The sequence below is a fragment of the Lolium rigidum genome, chromosome 4 (assembly GCF_022539505.1).
Source record: "Lolium rigidum isolate FL_2022 chromosome 4, APGP_CSIRO_Lrig_0.1, whole genome shotgun sequence".
In the NCBI taxonomy this organism is placed as follows: Eukaryota; Viridiplantae; Streptophyta; class Magnoliopsida; order Poales; family Poaceae; genus Lolium; species Lolium rigidum.
This window is the reverse complement of record NC_061511.1, coordinates 79,562,776-79,584,312: the sequence shown is the minus strand read 5'-3', so window position 1 is coordinate 79,584,312 and position 21,537 is coordinate 79,562,776. Positions and strand designations below refer to the sequence as shown.

Genomic DNA, 21,537 nt, shown 5'->3' with positions numbered 1-21,537 from the left:
TGGGTAGTACTGATTTTGCTGGCGGTGAATGCTAGTACCAGTGACGTACGCTGCGGTTCGCCACAGTGGCATACCTGCGTACGGCGGCGCCCTGCCGGCTCCGGCAGCGCGCGCGATCAGGTGCGTCCTCGGCCGCCGTGCGCACGGCAGGTGAAGAAGCCCTGTTGCCATCGAGTGGGCTTGGTCCGGCGCGCGCTTCCGGCCGAATCATGGCTTGTGCCTGCTTGCACTCGCACGCGCGCGGCCTCGTACCGGCACGTCCGGAGCAGGCGGGCGCGGGAGGCACACTCCATTCGGATCTGCCGGCATGTTTCAAGTTCCATCTCATCATGTCTCGAGCGAGCAGCAATGCTACACTTAAGAGCATCTCCAGTCGCGTCCCCCAAATCGTCCCTCAAACCGCGCCGGATCGAGCGTTTGGGGGACGTGTTTCGTTCGTGCCGTGTTTGGGGGACGTCGCTCCCCAGCCGCGTCCCCCAAACACCGCCCCAATCAGAAATTCATGTAGATGCATTCAAAAGAGATCGTTCCCGCCGATTCGTCGCGATCAGAGTAGCGGCGATCGATCAAAGTACTGGGCGCGCGATCATATTACAGACCGGTGGTGCATGCAAATTAGAAGAAGGGGAAGGGGTTGGGCGACGGCGTCGTATCCCGAGTCGACGCCGCCCCGTCGAGCACGGTGACCTCGTCGCGATCCGCCCGTTGTCGTGCATGGTGCGTTCGCTCCGTCGCCGACGCGGAGGCCGACGCAGTGTAGCACGATGAAGACGCGCCGGCTCGCTCTTGCTCTGCGCGCGCCGCCGCCGCCGATGCCGCGGCCAGGGCCGCCGCGTCCGCCGCCGCCATTTTGGCTTCGATGTCGTCGAGGATCTGGCCTTTGAAGCAGTTGTGCGCCGCTCGCGTCCGGGGAGACATTCCCTCTGTCGACGTTCTCAGCAGGGACATGTCGGGCCTGTTTGGTTCCCAGCCACACTTTGCCAAGCCAAAGTTTGGCAATTTGGCATGTGTTTGGTTCTTGCCACACTTTAGAGCTGCCACACTTCACTATCCATATGGCCCATTTGTCATAGAGTGAATTTTTTGCCAACTTTTGCCACACTTTGTGGCTTCCAAAATTCTAGCTACACTTTTGTGGCTGCCACACTTGCCAAAATTAGGCTTGGCAAAGTGTGGCTAGGAACCAAACAGGCCCGTCGTCCCTGCGTTTCTTGAGCTCCAGCTTCTCCTCTTGCCTCTTGAGCAGCTCGGCCCACCTTTGGTCGGCCTTCTTGTCGCGGGAGATAAAGGTCGAGGAGACGTCGGCGAGGCATTTTGTGATCGACGCATGCGTCTTCTCAGACGACGCAGCGTCGGCCAAGCACTAGTAGAAACAAGGGCTTTCGTTTTTTGCCCCAGATGGCTTTTGCACCGGATTTGGCACGAACCGGTGCTAAAGGGGGTCATTAGCACCGGTTCGTGGGGAGCAGCCGGCCGAGGGACCTTTTGCACCGGTTTGTGTTACCAACCGGTGCAAATGAGATATCTTTTGCACCGGTTGGTAACACAAACCGGTGCAAAAGGTTTGTCGCCAGGCACGTGTCAGCCGAGGACCCTTTTGCACCGGTTCGTGTTACAAACCGGTGCAAAAGATAGCTCATTTGCACCGGTTTGTAACACGAACCGGTGCAAAAGGTCCCCAGCCCTTATATCAGCTCACCTCCAACTAGCCAATTCACAACTTCACTTTTTCTAGGAGAAAGGTGTGTGTGTTGAGTGCTACCTTGCATTTCTTTGGCATGCACACAAGGTGCTCGATGAAATGTCTGAGAGAATGATGCCGCTTGATTTTACACAAAACAAAAATGAGATGAGGTGCCGGAGCGACACTTAAGCTTTCTCCTCTTTCTTTCCCTCCTCAATCAAGGTTAAACAACTTTATCCTTTCATTTGTACGGTGCTAATATCCACTATATATATATATATATTATGATGTTTTGTAATGGTTTTTTGATAAACTTAATTATTTGATGTAGATGAACCGGCGGCAATGGATGTACGTTGACCGACGTCCGCCCGAGTTCACTTCGGGCCCGAAAGAATTTTTCCGTGTGGCTGAGGAAAACCCACGGGCGGATGGTTATATATGTTGTCCATGTGTTGATTGCCGGAACTTAAAGCAATACCCCGAATGGCAAGTCATTCACTCCCACTCGCTTTGGAAAGGTTTCATGCCCAGCTATAATTGTTGGACCAAGCATGGAGAAAGAGGGGTTATGATGGAAAACGACGACGAAGAAGAAGAGGATGATGATATGTACCCTAACTACGGTGATACCGCAACAGGGGCATGATGAAGATGAGGAGGCAGGTGGAGGTGATCAAGATGAAGAGGCATCGGATGAGCCCGTTGATGATGATCTTCGTCGGGCCATCGCCGATGCACACGGAGATGCGTAAACCGAAAACGAGAAGCGAAAGTTAAAGGGCATGTTAGATGATCACAAAAAGAAGTTATACCCAAATTGCGAAGATGGCAACACAAAGCTCGGTGCCACACTCGGAGTTGCTTGCAATGGAAGGCGAGAAGCTGGTATATGTGACAAGCCATTTGAGAAGTTACTGAAAATAATGAAGAGGAGGTTTCCAAAGGATAACGAATTGCCCGACGATGACGTACGAAGCAAAGAAGGTTCTCTGCCCTCTAGGATTAGAGGTGCTGAAGATACATGCATGCATTAATGACCGCATCCTCTACCGCCATGAGTACGAAAATTTGGAAAAATGTCCCGGTATGCAATGCACTATGGTATAAGATCAGAGCGAGATGACCCCGGTGATGTTGAGGGCGAGCCCCCTAGGAAGAGGGTTCCTGCCAAGGTTATGTGGTATGCTCCTATAATACCACGGTTGAAACGTCTGTTCAGAAATAAAGAGCATGCCAGGTTGTTGCGATGGCACAAAGAAGACCGTAAGAAAGACGAGAAGTCGAGACACCCCGCCGATGGGTCGCGAGTGGAGGAAAATCGATAGAGAGTTCCCGGACTTTGCGGATGACGTGAGGAACTTAAGGTTTGGTCTAAGTACGGATGGAATGAATCCTTTTGGGGAGCAGAGCTGCGGTCATAGCACCTGGCCTCGTAACTCTATGTATCTATAACCTTCCGCCTTGGTTGTGCATGAAGCGGAAGTTCATTATGATGTCAGTGCTCATCCAAGGCCCAAAGCAACCCGGCAACGACATTGATGTTTACCTACGGCCATTATTTGAAGAACTCTTATAGTTGTGGAGCAAACCAGGTGTTCTTGCATGGGATGAGTACAAACAGGAGGCATTCAACCTACGAGCGTTGCTTTTCGTGACCATCAATGATTGGCCTGCTCTTAGTAACCTTTCAGGACAGACAAACAAGGGATACAATGCATGCACGCACTGCTTAGATGAGACCGAAGGTGCTTATTTGAAGAAATGTAAGAAGGTTGTGTACACTGGGGCATCGTCGATTTCTTCCAAAGAGGCACCCCGTCGAAAGAAAGGCAATCATTTCGGAGGTGAGGCGGATCACCGGGAGAAGCCTCGAACTCCGTACGGGTGATGCTTTACTTGATATGGTCAAGGACATAAAAGTAATATTTGGAAAGGGTCCCGGCGGCCAATCTGTTCCCAAAAAAAGGCTTCGAAGAAAAAATCTGTTCCCAAAGAGGTTGTTACCGGACACGCACCCATGTGGAAGAAAAATCTATATTTTGGGATCTACCCTATTGGAAAGTCCTAGAGGTCCGCTCTTCAATCGACGTGATGCATGTGACGAAGAATCTTTGCGTGAACCTGCTAGGCTTCTTAGGCGTGTATGGGCGGACAAAAGATACACCGAAGCAAGGGAGGACCGAGTATCGTATGAAAGTCCCAAAGAACAAGCAAGAACAGGATTACAAGACGGATACGGGGAGTCGCTTAAGTCCCGGCAGCTACGCTCTTACCAAAGCGAGAGAAGGAAATCTTTTTGAAGTCCTTTATAGTATCAAGGTGCCGTCTGGATTCTCATCAAATATAAAGGGAATTATAAATATGGCGGAGAAAAAATTCCAAAACCTGAAGTCGCATGACTGCCACATTATTATGACGCAGCTGCTTCCGGTTGCACTGAGGGGCTTCTGCCGAAAAATGTTCGAATACCCATTGTGAAGCTATGTGCATTCCTTAATGCAATATCTCAGAAGGTAATCGATCCAGCTAGTCTTCCAAGGTTACAGAAGGATGTGGTGCAATGTCTTGTTAGCTTTGAGTTGGTGTTTCCACCATCTTTCTTCAATATTATGACACATCTCCTGGTTCACCTTGTCGAAGAGATTGCCATCCTCGGTCCTGTCTTTCTACACAATATGTTCCCCTTCGAGAGGTTCATGGGGGTCTTAAAGAAATATGTTCATAACCGTGCTAGGCCGGAAGGAAGCATCTCCAAGGGCTATGGAACGAGAGGAGGTCATCGAGTTCCGTGTTGACTTTATTCCCGACCTTAAGTCGATTGGTGTTCCCGAATCGCGACATGAGGGGCGACTAAGTGGAAAAGGCACGCTAGGAAGGAAATCAATGATATGTAGGGACGGCATTTCTTTCACTCAAGCACACTACACAGTTCTACAAAGTTCCACCTTGGTGGCCCCGTATATCGCTGATCACAAGAATATTGTACGCTCCGAATATCCAGGGCGATCCGAAGACCGGATTACACATAAACATATGCGGACATTCGGCGGTTGGCTCCGAACACATCTCATGAATAACAACGCCATTGATGATCAATTGTACTTGTTGGCCGGGTCACCATGTTCGACTATACTCGACTTTCCAGGGGTACGAGATAAATGGAAATACCTTCTACACGTTCGCCCAAGATAAAAAGAGCACCAACCAAAACAAGTGGTGTCCGCATTGATGCAACAAACACTAACAGTGGGGAAAAGGACACATATTATGGTTACATAGAGGAGATATGGGAACTTGACTATGGACCTTATTTTAAGATCCCTTTGTTTCGGTGCAAATGGTTCAAGCTTGATGGAAAAGGGGTAAAGGTAGACCAGCTGTACGGAATAACAACAGTGGATCTCAACAATCTTGGTTACAGAGACGAACCATTCGTCCTAGCCAATGATGTGTCTCAGGTTTTCTATGTGAAGGACATGTCCTCCAGACCGAAGAAAAGAAAACATAAGGAAACGAGCTCATCCGATGAGCCAAAGCGTCACATAGTTCTTTCAGGGAAAAGAACCATCGTGGGAGTCGAGGACAAGACAGACATGTTAGAGGATTATAATAAGTTTGCTGAAATTCCACCCTTCAGAGTGAACATTGATCCAACCATCGCGTTAAATGCTGAAGATACTCCATGGTTACGGTCGAAGCGATCATAATGTATTAATTATTATCCTGTACCTTGATGAGCTCATATTGTGAAGCGTTTGTTGTGATATGTATCAGTAACATTATATTGGTCGTTTGAACTAAATGCTCTTTCCTTCGAGAAGCTCCCAGAAGCCCTCTTTAATTACCCTGAGGTACTGGTTGTTGGGTATATATACTAGCAGCTTCCGAGCGGGACTTGCGGGAAGAGTTACTCGGGCAAAGCTTCCGAAGATGTCTAAGACGGCCAGCCATCTAAGACATCTTCGAGAAGCTTCGCTGGAGAGGCTCTTTCTTCCTTCGAAAAGCTCCCGGAAGCCGTCCTTACCCTGAGCTACTGGTTGTTGGGTGTATACTAGCAGCTTCCGAGCGGGACTTGCGGGAAGAGTTACTCGGGCAAAGCTTCCGAAGATGTCTAAGACAGCCAGCCATCTAAGACATCTTCGAGAAGCTTCGCCGGAGAGGCTCTTTCCTTCGAAAAGCTCCCGGAAGCCCTCCTTACCCTGAGCTACTGGTTGTTGGGTGTATACTAGCAGCTTCCGAGCATGACTTGCGGGAAGAGTTACTCGGGCAAAGCTTCCGAAGATGTCTAAGACGGCCAGCCATCTAAGACATCTTCGAGAAGCTTCGCCGGAGAGGCTCTTTCCTTCGAAAAGCTCCTGGAAGCCCTCCTTACCCTGAGCTACTGGTTGTTGGGTGTATACTAGCAGCTTCCGAGCATGACTTGCGGGAAGAGTTACTCGGGCAAAGCTTCCGAAGATGTCTAAGACGGCCAGCCATCTAAGACATCTTCGAGAAGCTTCGCCGGAGAGGCTCTTTCCTTCTTGGTCGTTGCCTCTCAGGCTGCTCTCTCTACTCTCCCCGGAGGGGGCTATATATAGCAACAGGTGCCTCCAGATAATCCCCCCCCCCAGATGAGGCCACCCCAGATAAGGCAAACACCAGATAAGCCTCCCCCAGATTTAGCCCCCCATCTTTATAGCACTGGTTCCAGCCAGGAACCGAAGGGGTATATAAACTAATCCACCATCTTTAGCACCGGTTCAAGCCAGGAACCGGGATAAAAGGGGTATATAATCTAATCCACCATCTTTAGCACCGGTTCAAGCCAGGAACCGGGATAAAAGAGGTATATAAACTAATCCACCATCTTTAGCACCGGTTCAAGCCAGGAACCGGGATAAAAGGGTATATAAACTAAAGACAACGACTTTATTGAAATTTAACAAGATACATTAACTAAACTTAAACTAAAACAACGACAACGACTTTATTGAAATTTAACATTAACTAAATTTAAACTAAAATAATAACAACTTCTACTAGTTCTTCCGCGCATCCGTTGCTGCCCTCCTGGCTGCCGCCTCCTGCCGCAGCTCCTCCTCACGACGACGCTTATACATCTCCTCACTATCCGGATCCGCCACACGCGGCCGCTTATGCAGCTCCCGGAGACTCTCGCCTCTCAAATGCTTCTATGGTAGCCGCTAGCGCCGCCTCCTCCCACTCCTCTATCTCTTGCAAGCTGCGGGTCCACCTCATCCTCTGCTGCCCTCCTTGCTGCCGCCTCCTGCCGCTGCAGCTCCTCCCACTCCTCTATCTCCGCGAGCTGCGGGTCCACCTCCACCGGCGGCAGCTGCGGCTTTGGGGGCATTGTGCAATGGGCTAGGGTTTGGTGATGATCGAAGTGGGAGAGACGGGGACGTACTATTTATAGAGGGAAAATATCCCGCGCGGCGCCGTGGCGGGAAAATATACCGCGCGCCGCTTGCGTCGTGGCGGGAAAATATACCGCGCGCCGCTTGCGTCGTGGCGGGAAAATATACCGCGCGCCGCTTGCGTCGTAGAGGGAAAATATCCCGCGCGCCGCTTGCGTCGTAGAGGGAAAATATACCGCGCGCCGCTTGCGTCGTAGAGGGAAAATATCCCGCGCGGCGCCGTGGCGGGAAAATATACCGCGCGCCGCTTGCGTCGTGGCGGGAAAATATACCGCGCGCCGCTTGCGTCGTGGCGGGAAAATATACCGCGCGCCGCTTGCGTCGTAGAGGGAAAATATCCCGCGCGGTGCCGTGGCGGGAAAATATACCGCGCGCCGCTTGCGTCGTGGCGGGAAAATATACCGCGCGAAACACGCAAAAAAAATGGCGGCAAAATACAAAAAGGAGCGAAAAATGGGGTCTTTTGCACCGGTTGGTGGCTCGAACCGGTGCAAAAGGGTCTTTTGCACCGGTTCCAGCCACGAACCGGTGCAAAAGGGTCGCAGTATAACTGCCCCCGCGCGCCCCTTCTTCTCCATTCGCGCGAGGAAGTTTTTCGCCACGAAGTGCTGCCAGAATTTCCGCGCGCGCCGGCCCGCCGCTGCCGTCGACCGCGCCGCCGTCTACCGCGCCGCCGCCTCCTCCGCGCCGTCCCCGCCACCACCGCCCCCGCGCCGCGCGCCGCCACCGCCCCGCGCGCCGCCCCCGCGCGCCGTCCCCGCCACCACCGCCCCCGCGCCGCGCGCCGCCACCGCCCCGCGCGCCGCCCCCGCGCGCCGCCCCCGCGCGCCGTCCCCGCCACCACCGCCCCCGCGCCGCGCGCCGCCACCGCGCGCCGCGCGCCGCCGCCGCCCCCGCGCCACCGCCCCCTTCTCCCCGGCCGGCGCAGCCGGCTAAGAGGCCAGGTGAGCCCCGGCCCCCTCCCCTTTGTTTTTTTTTCATTTTTTTTGTTTTAATTAGTTAGGAAATTTAGTAGTTCAATTAGTTAGATAAATTTGTTAGAAATTTATATGTTAGAATATTTGATAGATAATATTTGTTAGAAATATATATGTTAGAATATTTGTTAGATAAATTTGTTAGAAATTTATATGTTAGAATATTTGATAGATAATATTTGTTAGAAATATATATGTTATAATATTTGTTAGATAAATTTGTTAGAAATTTATATGTTAGAATATTTGATAGATAATATTTGTTAGAAATATATATGTTAGAATATTTGTTAGATAATATTTGTTAGAAATTTATATGTTAGAATATTTGTTAGATAATTTAGGGTTAGAAAATATTAATTAATTTAGAGTTAGAAAAATTTGTTAAAAATTTATATGTTAGAAAATATTAGTGAAATTTATATGTTAGAAATATTTGTTAGATAAAAATGTATGTGTTAGACAAAAGTAGTAATATTTGTTACTAAGATATATATATATATTCATAAGTAATTTATTCAAATTCAATATTAGTTTGCATACGATGCCGCGTCCTGGAGCTAGGACAATTTTAGAGGAGTTGCGGCAGTTGGGGGAAGTTCGGGACTGGGCTCCGCCGGGGTGGCACTGGGAGGTGTTATCTTCCGGGGCGCGCACCTTGGTGCGGAATCCGGGTCCCGTCGTCGACCCGGATATTCTCTCGGTGGAGGTCTTATGGGCCACGTTCGTTTCGAGAGGGAGCCGGCCCCGCCGGAGGTGGTAGCTCAGCGCATTGCAGCGGAGGATGAGCATGTTCGCCGTTACATGTATGCGTTAGACACCATGTATAGGACCGGATGGTCGGTTATGCAGGGATCTCATGTTAGCTATGCTCCCGTTCTCGTTCCGTGGCTTTGGGTGTTCACCCGGCGCGGCTCGGGACCCGGTCGGCGCCGTTGAGAGCTTGTAGTGTGATGTATTAGGGACCGATCGAGTTATATGTGTAACTCAGATCTTTGATTATGTATTCAGCATTATCCTTTATTTGCACTTATATATATGTGTAACTCTAATATTTGATCATTTATTTATATCATTATCTTGGTTAGAATAACTTGTAAGTCTTTGCGAGAAACTATGGAACGAGACCTAGAAAAAGAATACATGGTCGAGGAGATTATCCGTGATGATGAGGATATCACCTCTCTTTACCTAAACCAATCCGGCGAGGGAGACGAGCGAACCCGTGGAGACGCCTCCGGTGAGGAAGATGAGCAAGACAACCGTGGAGACGGCTCCGGTGAGGGAGAAGGTGACGGCTGCGAGGGAGAAGCTCACGACGCCGCCGAGGTGTATAAATATTAATTAACCAAGCCTCCAGATTTGTGCATATACATGTATTAACGTTGTTTCTTCTTTTAGACCTCCCGATCAACAAACTCTACCGGCGGAACTAAACGAGGCGCGGCCAGAAAGATGGAAGACCATGAAAGGTGCACCATCACGGAAATCGCGATAGATGGCGAACCGATTTCTCCCAAGAAGTTCGCAAAAAAGTTTGTAAGTCAATGTGGAGTTGTTGTTAGGGACACCGTCCCGATCACCACTCAAGAATGGAAGAAACCTGTAAAGGGGGGCGAAGGAGTTACTTATGTCGACACGAGATTAAAAAGTGTGATGTTTAGGAATCTGCTGAAAAATTTCATCTTTCCGGAGCCAACTGACTCTGATAGTGAGAATGACAGGCCAGACCCTGAGGATCCCGAGCTGAATAGCGTACGGCGAAGAGTTAAGAAGTGGGCTCTTAAGAAGATGGCAGATACGGTTCAACGACTACAAGAAGAAATTGGACAGCTTCTTTGTCAAAAAAGGGAAGACTCCTGATTTCAAAGGCCCCTATGAGAAGATAAAAGACCACTGGGAGGAATTTGTGAATTTAAAGAAATCGGACAAGGCAAAGAAAAGGTCTGACACCAATACGAAAAATGCTTCTAATAAGATGTACTTCCATACCATGGGGCGAGGAGGCTACAATGCTGGCAGACCTAAGTGGGAGAAATGGGAGAACGAGCTAATTAAAAAGGGGATCCAGCCAGAGAGTACCGAAATGGAACCGGCGGTCAAGGGATTGGTTTTACGCGCATGGGGGCACGTTGGACGCACAAGGGTTATGCATATATACACAAAGACATAAGGAAAACCCACTTCCCATCGAAGCCTTTAGAAATGTTGCAAAGGAAGTTGAAGAGGGGAAGTTCCGTCCCGAAAGAGAGAAGGACCAGCTCACACGCGCCCTTGGGAATCCTGAACACTCGGGACGAACACGAACCACATCGGGTGGCAAGCCGTGGTGTATTGGGTTTCTGCGAGAAACGAAGAAATATCCCGATAGAAGCCGTCGGAGGCAAAAGGATGTGGTTCACGAACGCGTTGCTAAGCTAGAGGAGCAAGTGAGGATGATAATGTCGAGGCTCGATCACGGTCACCCAACCTCAACCTAATCCGCGGATAGAAGAAGTTGCATTCGATGCTACCGGCCGGGGATCTCGGCGGAAAAGCAGCGTGGCTTCCACGGAGCTGCCCGGTGATGATGCACGGATGGCTCCTCCCTCCCCCGTGGAACCGCGGATGGATCTTGATCTCTACCCCGTGGACTTTATCACAGAGTCTACACCTTGTGAGCTACATTTCCAAACGATGGGCTACTTAACGCTCAAGGCGGCGGTCGGCTATGTCTTACCGCCAGTACCCGATCAAAGATACCACTTCAAGCCGGTTCCACCTGGCTACGCTGTTGCCGGGGTGGATCAAGTTATGGATGGGTATGGGCCGCTGAGGCTTGACCACCCAGCCGGTGAAGGGGATTTGCTAGAGCTGGGAGAAGCCAAGAACACTACAGTTCTATGGCGAAAAGAATTCATTGTGATTCCGGGTTGGAAGGCGCCAACAAGGTCTCCACCGAGGCAGCATTCTCCACCGATGCAGCCGTCTCCAGTGCGTGAGCCTTCCCCGCCGGCGCGTGAGCCTTCCCCGCCGACGCGTGAGCCTTCTCCGCCGCCGCGTGAGCCTTCTCCGCCGCCGCAGCCCAAGTCTAAGAGCAAAATTAGGCGGTCCACTACGACACAGCTGAGTCGTAACAGATCACCGAGACGCAAACAAGAGCCCCTCCCAAGAGTGCCTAAGGTTCCTCCCAAGAGACCTTATGACTATACAGTTGAGGAAAATGCCAAGATCGTAGCTGAACAACACAAGCAACAAATGTTGAAATTGAAAAAGCCCCGGCTTGAGCCGGAGCCAGCTATATCTCTGGAAAAGAAGTTGAAACTGCTGAAGAGCCTTCATCAACCTGAGCCAAGTCTTTCTTCGAACTATGACCGGTCTATTCGCAAGTCAAATGTGTCAGCAAGAGATCGGTGGGAAAAAGTAAGGTAGACGGGAAACCAGTTCCCCAGCTTGGAAACCAGAAAAACTCGTGCCCCCCGCTCCAAGTGTATCCCGATGTCACAGCGTGCTTTGATCCGGAGATGGTAAGACTATACAAAGATGAGGCAGATGCGGTCGGTATGAGTATTCCCGAGTACTTAAGCCGCATCGATGCAGAATTCCTTACAAGTACGGGTGATGATGTCCAAATAGCATACCGAGTACAAGTACGGGCAACCTCTTGTCGAGCTGAGGAGTTGCCTAATCTATCAACGCAAGCTGCGAAGACTGCATAATTGGTACATGGAAAAATGTAAGGATGGTAAGAACTGGATCATGGTGGCAATCACAGATGAGCACTACGGGCGAAATGACGTGATGAACATCGAATTTTGTGAATTATTTCAGTTATTCAACCAAGACGCCCTCGACAAATCTCTGCTGAGTGCCTACTGTCTGTAAGTATTATTTATGTAATTAAGTCTCTACCGCGGCTCGTCCATTGCATGCGCGCATATAACCATACTCTCATTGTATTATGCAGAATGAAGATCCGCGAATGCCGCAAGGGGCAAATCTATGATCTTGGGTTCGTTGACCCATATACCGTGAATGGGTATACTGTCCACAACTCTCCCAAGGACACAGAGAATAACTTGGTATATGTCTTAAGGAAAAACTCATACAAAAGGGCAATACTATTTCCTTACAACTTCTCGTGAGTGTTACCTGTCTTCACACATTAAATCTTTTTCGCTTACTCCATGTGTTAAGTGTAATTGATGAGTTATGCATATATATGTGTGTCCGCAGGTTTCACTATATCCTGCTAGTCATTGAACCCGACACCGGGATAGTAGAAGTCATGGACTCGAAGAGTAAACCCCTTGAGGCGTGGGGGGACATGGCTGATATCCTCCTCAAGGCTTGGAAACGGTTCACCAACAAGTCTCCGGGTTTAAAGAATAAAGAACTTCGAATAAAACAAGTACCGGTAAGTAATACTGGCTACGCCGTGCATCTCTTTGATGATTCTAGTTTCAATACCATTATTATCATCCTTGATTATATATATATATTATTTTGATTGAATTTTGTTCTCGTAAAGTGCTTGAGGCAGGAGGACGGGAATAATTTATGCGGGTATTACGTTTGCGAGTTCATCCGCCAGAATACCCACCATAAGAGGGACATTTTGGAACAACTTGATGTAAGTAAACAACATTCATGACTTTATTTTATCACCTTCTGTTTCATTCACATACACACACATATATATTGACCACCGTACCTTTTTCAAATGATTAGATCGAACGGTTGCGGGACGGTCTTCTAGCAACCGAGCGTGTACGAGCAATTCAAGAAGAGCTGGCGGGATTCTTAGTTGAGCAAGTCTTAGCTCCAGACGGAGAACACTATGTGGCCGACATCCAGTATCAAAGTTGATGTAGACATATATATATGCATGAACGTGTGTCACTTTGATCGATATATGTAATATAATGGTTTCCTATATATATATATATATATATTTGAATTGTCTGCATTATTAATATTATACCGTGTTTCGAATGGGGCAGAGTCTCTGCCGCGGCAGCGTTTTAGTGCAATTCCCTGCCGCGGCAGGGAAGGGCACTAAAATGCTGCCGCGGCCCAACCCTTTTGCACCGGTTCGTATTACGAACCGGTGCAAAAGCTTCCCCGCCGAGCGCCCCACAGCCGGCCACGTGGAGACCCCTTTAACACCGGTTCGTAAGCCAACCGGTGCAAAAGGGGGGGCCTTTTGCACCGGATGGTTTGCACCGGTTGCCCATCCGGTGCATATGGCCTTTAAAAACCGGTGCAAAAGGCCATGTTTCCACTAGTGAAGGCAGCCTTGGCAGCCTTGTTGCCAGTAGGACGCCCTGTCGAAGTTGCCAGCGGCGCGTCCAGATCAATGGCGTCCTTCCCCTTGGACAGCGACAAGCGCGTCAGCCGCCATTTCTCATTCATTTTGAGCTTGCCATAGCAATGCATGAGCACGAAAGACTTGTGACCTTCCGAGTTCTTCGCGTACAAATCCATGGCCCTATCAAACTAACCAAAGGAAGCAGAGTCATTTCATCGAACATAATGTAGGCGCTACGGATTATGGAAGAAAGAGTCGTACCAGTTTGGCGACGTCGGCGCCGCTGTCGCCTCTGGTCTCTAAGTCGTGATGCTACCCATGGAAGGAGTTCACCGACGCCTGGATGATGGCCCATCGCGTCGACATTGCCTTCTGGCTCCTCTTCGTTGGCACTTTCTGGTAGTCGCTGTTGATGAGCTTGCGCTCATCGAACTCGGCCTTGATCCTCGCCCAATACTTCCCGCTTTTCGGGTTGGCGCCGATGATGGAGTCATGGCTCACCGTCTCCCACGACTCGCACAGACAAAGATCTTCCAGAACCGTCCACTTCGGGCCTCGTGTGCCCGACGCCTTCTTCTTCTTCTTCGTCCTCACGCCGTCCGCGTCTACCTCCACGAGATCATCGTCACCGGCACCCTCGTCGTCCTCGCCGCCCTCTTCGTCCTCTTCGTCGTCCTCCTCGTCGTCCTCCACCCCGTCCTCTTCCTCGTCGTCCTCCACCTCAACCCCGTCGTCCTCCTCAGCACCGGCGCCGTCGTATTCGAGCGGACCCCTGCGGCCGGTGAAAGGGTCGCCGTCCGGACCGGGTCCTGGCTCGCGCTGCTCGTACGCCGGGGAGTAGAGGTTGTTGGGGTTGAAGCCGCCGTGCGGCAGCGCATCCTGATAGTGCGGCGACAAGTTAGGCGTCACGCACCCGGGAGTGGCGGAGGGGCCGTCGTTTTAGAAGGAGGCTTGCGATGGAGAGATCACTCCCGGAACGTACACCGGCACGGAGGTACTCCATGGGCTCGCGTTGGTGGCGGCGATACACCCGGCCATTACGTGCTGGTGCTGGCGCGCCGCCTGAGCCTTCTTCTCCAGCTCCGCCGCCCTCCGTCCTTTCCGCTCCGCCGTCGATAGCTTCCGGCGCAGGCAATCTTGCTGCCATTGATCGTCGGTCCATCCTTCAGGCTTCTTCTTCGCAGCCGGCGCCTTCCGCGGCTTCGCGAACGGCGCTGTCGCCCCTTTCGTCCCATTGCCCGGCGGCTTCTTGGCCGCTTTCTTCGCCATCTTTTTGGGGGCTGTCGGCGGCGCCATGTAGAGAGGGTAGCGGCGGCGGGTGGACGGCGGGAGGGAGAAAGAAATCGGCGGGATAGGAGAAATGAATCGACGGCGGGATATGTTTTGGGAGGCCTGTGCGCGGCGGTATAGGCGCGATTTGGCGGGAGCGGCGGGATTTGGCGGGAGTGTGAGACAAATTTTCCCTGTGCCGCTGACGGGTCGGCCCCGCGTCGGTTCGCCTTGCTTTTCGTTGTGTCCGGCGTCCCCGGAGCGTCCCCTGTGGGACGGGGACGGGCTCGGGGCGCCGGACACCGTATCGGGCCGCGCCGGACAAAAATGAGCTTTGGGGAACGCGGCTGGAACGCTTTTTTTTGTCCGGCGCGCCCCAAATCCCTTTGAGAGACGGTTTGGGGGACGCGACTGGAGATGCTCTAAGAAATTAGTTTACGGACTAATCTTACGGACAAGACGTGGGGTGATGCGATTGGAGAAAGTGAGCCCGGCAGTTGCAGCAAAACCTTCCCGATCAAGTCTGCAGCTCACACGCTGCGCGTAACAAAAATTCTGTTGTAGTCTGTCCGTATTGCAACGAGTGACCCGAAGGCGTGTGACCAAGCTTCTTTTTCCTAGTTATTATGACTAATTTTCAATCGACTTCTCAGCCGTCATCCAAATTCACTTGCAACTAATATTTAGCACGAAGGCATTTTTAATTACAAACTTATATTTTTTACCAAATAAGACTAATGTTTTCATTAGTGTGGCCCCCATTATATGGACACTTATATGCACCATATTATTTTTTTATGTTGTTAACAAGTCTTAAATATTCAGCATAAATAAGTTACTACAACAATTGCTTCGAACTTATATAAGCAGGGGCCGCGCGAACGCGTACCCCCTCTAGCACAAATTATGACGTCCACTCTCCCACTTGGGGAGATGGTAACCAGCGCACCCACCAAGTGCAATGTGGGCCACTAGCCTAGGCCACGAGGCTTTCTGATCCCCCGTCGACCCCCTCCCACTACAACCAATAGAAAACAGACCAGAACGCCTGTATCTAAAGTGTTAAATGTAATTACGTCACGATGTGTGCATATCAAGTATTTTTTTTTTAGGAACGGGCAGTCGAACTGCCAATCGATTAGATAGAAATAGAGTGTTACTTACAGAAGGGTCGCAAGTGGACCTAAAGAAACGAATAACAAAGGAAAGTAGCCGTAAGCCGATAGGCGCTAGACTGCATTCCCATCTCCAGGGTCATGGGTGTGCGAGTACGCCCTCTGGGCGATGTCCTCCTTGACAAGAGCCGCCACGGCCGCAGGCTGCAAGGCAGTGTTCTGAAACACCCGTCTGTTCCTCTCCTTCCAAACACCCCACATGGAGTAGATGATCGCCCCACTGGCCTCCCGCTTCTTCTCCTTCAGGAGATGGGAGATCGCCTCATCCCACCATTCGTTGAGAGACTTCCCACCCGGAGGCGGCGGGACGCCGAAGGTCCCATTCCAAGCGAAGATCTGTTCCCTGACAGCGGTGGAGAAGTGACAGTCAAGGGTGAGGTGTTGCACCGTCTCTTGGTGTATATGACACAATTTGCAGATCGGGTCGTGAGGCCATCCTCGGAGCGCGAGGTTGTCAGTTGTGAGAGCTTTGCCGTGCAGGGCTAGCCATGCAAAGAACCTGCATTTGGCCTCAGCATGGCCCTTCCAAAACTTGGCCGAGCGGAAAGGAGCACAGGATCCCATGAACTGGCATCGGTAAGCAGAAGCCGTCGTGTATGCGCCTGATTCCGTCCATTTCCAACGAATCAAGTCTGGGTATGGTTGTAGAACCACCCCCTGGAGAATGGTCCATAGCTGAATGAACTCGTGCAACTGCTCCATGGTAGATATGCGTGCTAGAGACCTGATCCAATTTTGTTGGTGTAGCTCCTTTTGTACCGATCTCTTCTTCCGAGTGGCGATGGCGAAGAGGTCCGGGAATTGGTAGCGCAGCGCGCCACCCTGCCTCGAGTGGTCATGCCAGAATAGGCATCTGGTCCAGCGCATCTGCATATCAAGTATTGTAGCTCGTGTAGTCGACACTTCTCGACGTGGGCTCATGATTCCGTGGAAAAACACAGGAACGCCACCAAAGGTTTTTGGCGAACCAGTGGGTTCGTCCGTTATCCCTCTCATGCGCGACCAAAAATTAAGTCAATGAGCCGCTGAATGATCGGTAGGACTGGCTGACAAATCAGATTTGACATTTGCGGATATAATTAAGCGTCTGTTCGCTGAACCATCGGTAGGAACAGGCATGGTGCTGCCTGGCGGCTCAATGTGAGGTGTTAGAGCATCTCTAGCAGAGCCCGTATATCTCGGAATTGAAAACGTCGAGTTCGGTCTTCCGAACTGTTGAAAACTGAGGGATTTTGTCACGGCGCAGATCAGAAACCGAACTCGCGAACAGAAAGAGCGAAAATCAAACATCGCGGGAAATCAAACTCGCGATTGAACCCAGTTTGCTCCGATCAAACTTAATTCATCGATAATTTACATTAATCGAGGCAAAATACATGATAGTTTGACCTGCATTCGGTAATTAGAGACCTAAAACGACTAGATTAGTCCCTGGATCGACTAGATTGTCACCGGGGCGCTTCCCGTCGGCGGCGGAGGGTTTTTCCTCGCCGGCGAATCCTAGGCGACGATGAGCGCCGCCACCTCGAAGGCCGCAGCCTCGGAGGTGCTCCCGCATGCTACAGGCGGCCCGTCGGCGTCGTTGTCGTCGTTGCCGCGTGGGGGCAGTGCCGGCAGCGGCGGGCTGCACGAGCCGGCGGAGGGTGCCTCAGCTTCTCCTTCTTCGGCCGCCTCCTCGAGCGCTTGCTGGCGCGCGACAGCTTGCAGCCACTTCCGGCCCGCCCGCTTTCATGCGCCGTTGGAGCGCGACCGCCTCGCGTGGTCCGCCTCCGCCCGTACACCCGGCGGACGCCGAGGTTCGTTTCTGCCGCCGATTCGGTCCCCTCCCCTACCTACGCGTCTTAACTGCCCTATTGCAGACGGAGGGGTGGTAGCGGAAGCGACGGAGCGACGTCAGAGGAGGCGGAATGGCTCGCCGGAGAGGAGGCAGGCGGCGGCGGGAGTGAAAGCGGCGGAGGGGAGTTCGGTTAGAAACCGAACTCCCCTACGCGGCTCCTTTTAATATGGGGCGGCCGCGCAGTTTCTTGGGGGCCCGAACTCGTTATACGGGCCAGACAGCGAGTTCGGGCTCCGTTCTGGTCCATCTCCGAACCGAATCCGTATTCTCGTCAGAGATTTTCAGTTTCAGCTCCTTTTACGAGCTCTGCTAGAGATGCTCTTAGCACGCAGGGTAACATAACAGGGTACACGTGCCTATCTGTGTGTCTAGATATGTTCAACTAACGCCCGAGGGCTGCTCCGGTGCTCCCCCCTAAACAATGTTGGAGGGTCATAATTGGCTTTTTTCCTTGTGTTGGGTTCGTCGAAACCCATATCCAGCCCATGTAGACCCGTATGTATTGATGCGGTATGTGTATGTCGAGTAAGAAAAAAAAGAGGTGACACGAGCAAGAGTTCTATAAAACTTTTCTATTTCGGTACATGCACGTGACTGTAGATACGTACAAAACCGAGGTACAACATAATGCGGGCCATACGGGCCCTGTACAGGGTTGTACGGACGGTGACCCTACATTAAAATTACGGTCGTGCTCTCGCTTACAAACAGGTATGAAAAGACCTCCACCGTTGTTGTATTTGGCGCGCCCAAAAAATTTACAGGGGAGAAGCACCGAAGCGGAAGTGCTAACGCCCACATAGCTACCTGGGTGTGGGTGGTACAGCCATACGAGCGAGTGTGTCGCCGTAAGGGCATCTCCAGCGGCGCGACACAAACGGTCGCTGAGCGACCGTTTCCATCCGCTTTGGTCGTAAATGCGTCTGGCACCCTCTCCAGCGGCACGACGCAAAGTGACCGGGCCGTCCGCGGAGACGCAAACCTGGCCCAAATATGCGGCAGGTTTGCGTCTCGGCGGACGCTGCGCGGACGCGCAAAGTGTCCGCTGCGGTCTCCACCGTGCCCGCCTGGCAGCGAGCCTGCATGGAGGGCATCGCTTCCGTGGCCATCGCTTCCGCGGTCAGCGATTCCGCGTCTGCGCCGCCATGAATGCCGCAGCTTCCTGTTCTGCGCGTGCACTGGCGGGCGGCGGCTGGGCTTCTGCGCCGCCTTCAATGGCATCGTATCCCGTGAGCGGCCGCCCTTAAAAGTCCAGCGGCCGCGTTGCTCCTTCGCCCACAGCTCCACTCGCACCACAACCGCCGCTGCGCCATGGGGAAGAAGAACGACTTCGAGGCCTCCGGCAGCGGTAGCAAGAAGGTGCCACTCCCCGTCACGGTGGGGAGGCTCATGCACGGCAGATGGGTGCCGTGCGACGCCTGGTCCGGCGTGCAGCTGCCTGGCGGCTGGCGGCTCAGCTGCCGCCGGGTGCCCATCCCTCCGAGCACTGCGCGCGAGCCCGACCGGACCAAGGAGATCCGGCGCGGGAGGCGATATCTGCCGGAGGACCTCCGCGCCGATCCGGCGTACGCCATCGACTCGGAGAGTTGGCATACGTACCTGTCCACGGAGACGGACAGCAGACGACGGGCTGGCTTCATGGGCGACAGGGATTATCCCTTCGGCCCTGCACCGCCGGCTCGTCGTCAGCAGGCGCCGACGCGTCGTCAGCAGGCGCCGACGCGACGTGAGCAGCCGCAGCACAACGACCGCGAGGACGACGACGAGGACGACGAAGCCTACGCCGTCTACGACGACGACGACGACTACATCGAGGCGCTCGCGTACCATAGCGAGGAGGTGAAGGACGACAGCGACGACTACGTCGGCCTCGTCTTCCACGAATGGCAGCGAGCCATGGCGGAGGGCCGGAACTTCGAGTTCCCCGACAACATGACGGACGACGAGATGGCCAAGCTCGGCCTCCTCGTCTCCGAGTACGACGCGCCGGTGCAGCCGCCGTTGCCCCGCTACGCCACCGCTGTCATGCCGCCCGGCTCGTCCGCCGATGAAGCCCTTCGACGAGCGCTTCCGGACTCGGCGGCGCCTCCTCCACCTCCGCCACAGCCTTGGGCGCCTCCCCACCGCCGCCACAGCCTTATGTCTGGGCGCCTCCCCCACCGCCGCCACAGCCTTATGGCTGGGCTCCTCATCCGCCGCCACAGCCGCAGCCCTGGGCGCCTCCACCGCCGCCTCAGCCTCCTCAACCTCGAGCACCGCGATCGCGCCCGGCGTACGCTCCCCCGGATGGCTACTGGCCGTGGGACGTACCGGAGATCATCTTGGTCGACAGCGACGAGGAGCAGCACGGCGACGATGCGCAGCAGTAGGCGTTTTAGGGTTTTTTTAATGTTTTCAAGTATGTAAGTTATGTTTTAGTTTTTGTAAATTATGTTTCAGTTCAAAAAAATGATTCATCCTAAAAAAAATGCGTCGTGCCGCTGGAGCCACCCCCGACGCAAACGGACGCGCGGTCGTTTTCGACCAAAAAGGCCGACGCAAACGGACGCGCGCGGACGCTAAAATGCGTCGCGCCGCTGGAGATGCCCTAAGCAAGGTAGCATGATGATGCCTTTTGCCATCAAGATTCATGCATGCTTGTTGATCGGGACGGGCATGCAAATGCAATGAAATCCGTAGCACGTACATCGACCGTGCCATCAAGCATGTGTGGTTCAGGAGATCGATTGAGCGCCTTGTTTTGCTCCCCTTGCAAGGTACGCTTAGACCTACTAGTCGAGTAGGTTTTGAATTTTGAAACTTGCTTAGTTTTGGGAGGGAAACTAGATCCAGCAGCTGGCAATTAGTGCTACCACTAGCGACGGCAGGCGGTACAGGACATTGATTGTGAATACCGTATATACTGTATATTCCATGTATTCCTGTCGATTTAGCGCGCGTAGAGCAGAAAAGAACCCTCTTTCAACAGCTGTAAAATCCAGCGCGCTGTATTTTTTTTTGGGCGCTCCTCAGTATATCTGTCCATGCGCGAAGGTAGTCGCGCGACGGCGAGCCACGACAAGAGCAAGCCCGACGCCACTCGCCCGCCGGAATCCCGCCGGAATCGAGCACCTCGACGACAATGCCTGAGCCAGGAGCTCCCGCACGCTCGCCCGCGCCCTGTGCCCCAACTCTGGTCGCCCGCGCTCCCGTGCTGCTCCGTCCCCGAGCTCCGGCTCAGCCGTCATCTCCAACTCCGGCTCCCGCGCTCATGCCGCCCGTTGTCGAGCTCGTTCGTAGCCAGGCGCCGCCCATGTCGAGCTCCCGTATGTCCCTGCTCCGTCGCATGAAATCGATGGCTAGCTATCCCTGCATTCACGCGCATACGAAATGGATGGCTAGGCTTCACTGCAGTCCACCTAGTAGAAACAAGGGCTTTTGCATCGGTTCGAAAAGGCCATATGCACCGGATGGCGAACCGGTGAAAACGATCCGGTGCAAAAGCCCCCCCCCCCTTTTGCACCGGTTTAGTTACAAACCGGTGCTAAAGGGGGCACCACGTGGCCTACTGTGGAGCGCCCGACGGAGGACCTTTAGCACCGGTTCGTAATACGAACCGGTGCTAAAGGGGTCTGCCGCGGCAGGAAAATGCCCCAAACGCTGCCACGGTAGAACTCCGCTACCACATATGGATCAGCGGGGAGGAGAAGACACATGATACGCAACCTAGGTCACACCAGAGCCATCGCGGCAACATTGTAACCCTTACTATCATCAATCAAGAGCACACCTAGGGCTTGAAGTGGCACTAGTAGAGCACAAGAGGGGTGTATGTTGCTTTGCCGTGTTCGATGAAATGCCTAAGAGATTTTGCCACTTGAGTTCACACAAAACAAGCCACAGTTAACT

The 21,537-nt window shown here is 52.6% G+C and overlaps 1 non-coding gene across 1 annotated transcript; it reads right to left on the bottom strand.

The window, feature by feature from the left end:
* Positions 1 to 15,503: 15,503 nt before the first annotated feature.
* LOC124650826 lies at positions 15,504 to 15,659 on the bottom strand. The gene has a single exon (XR_006987236.1). It is a non-coding gene; the product is annotated as a U1 spliceosomal RNA (small nuclear RNA).
* Between the last annotated feature and the right edge of the window lie 5,878 nt (positions 15,660 to 21,537).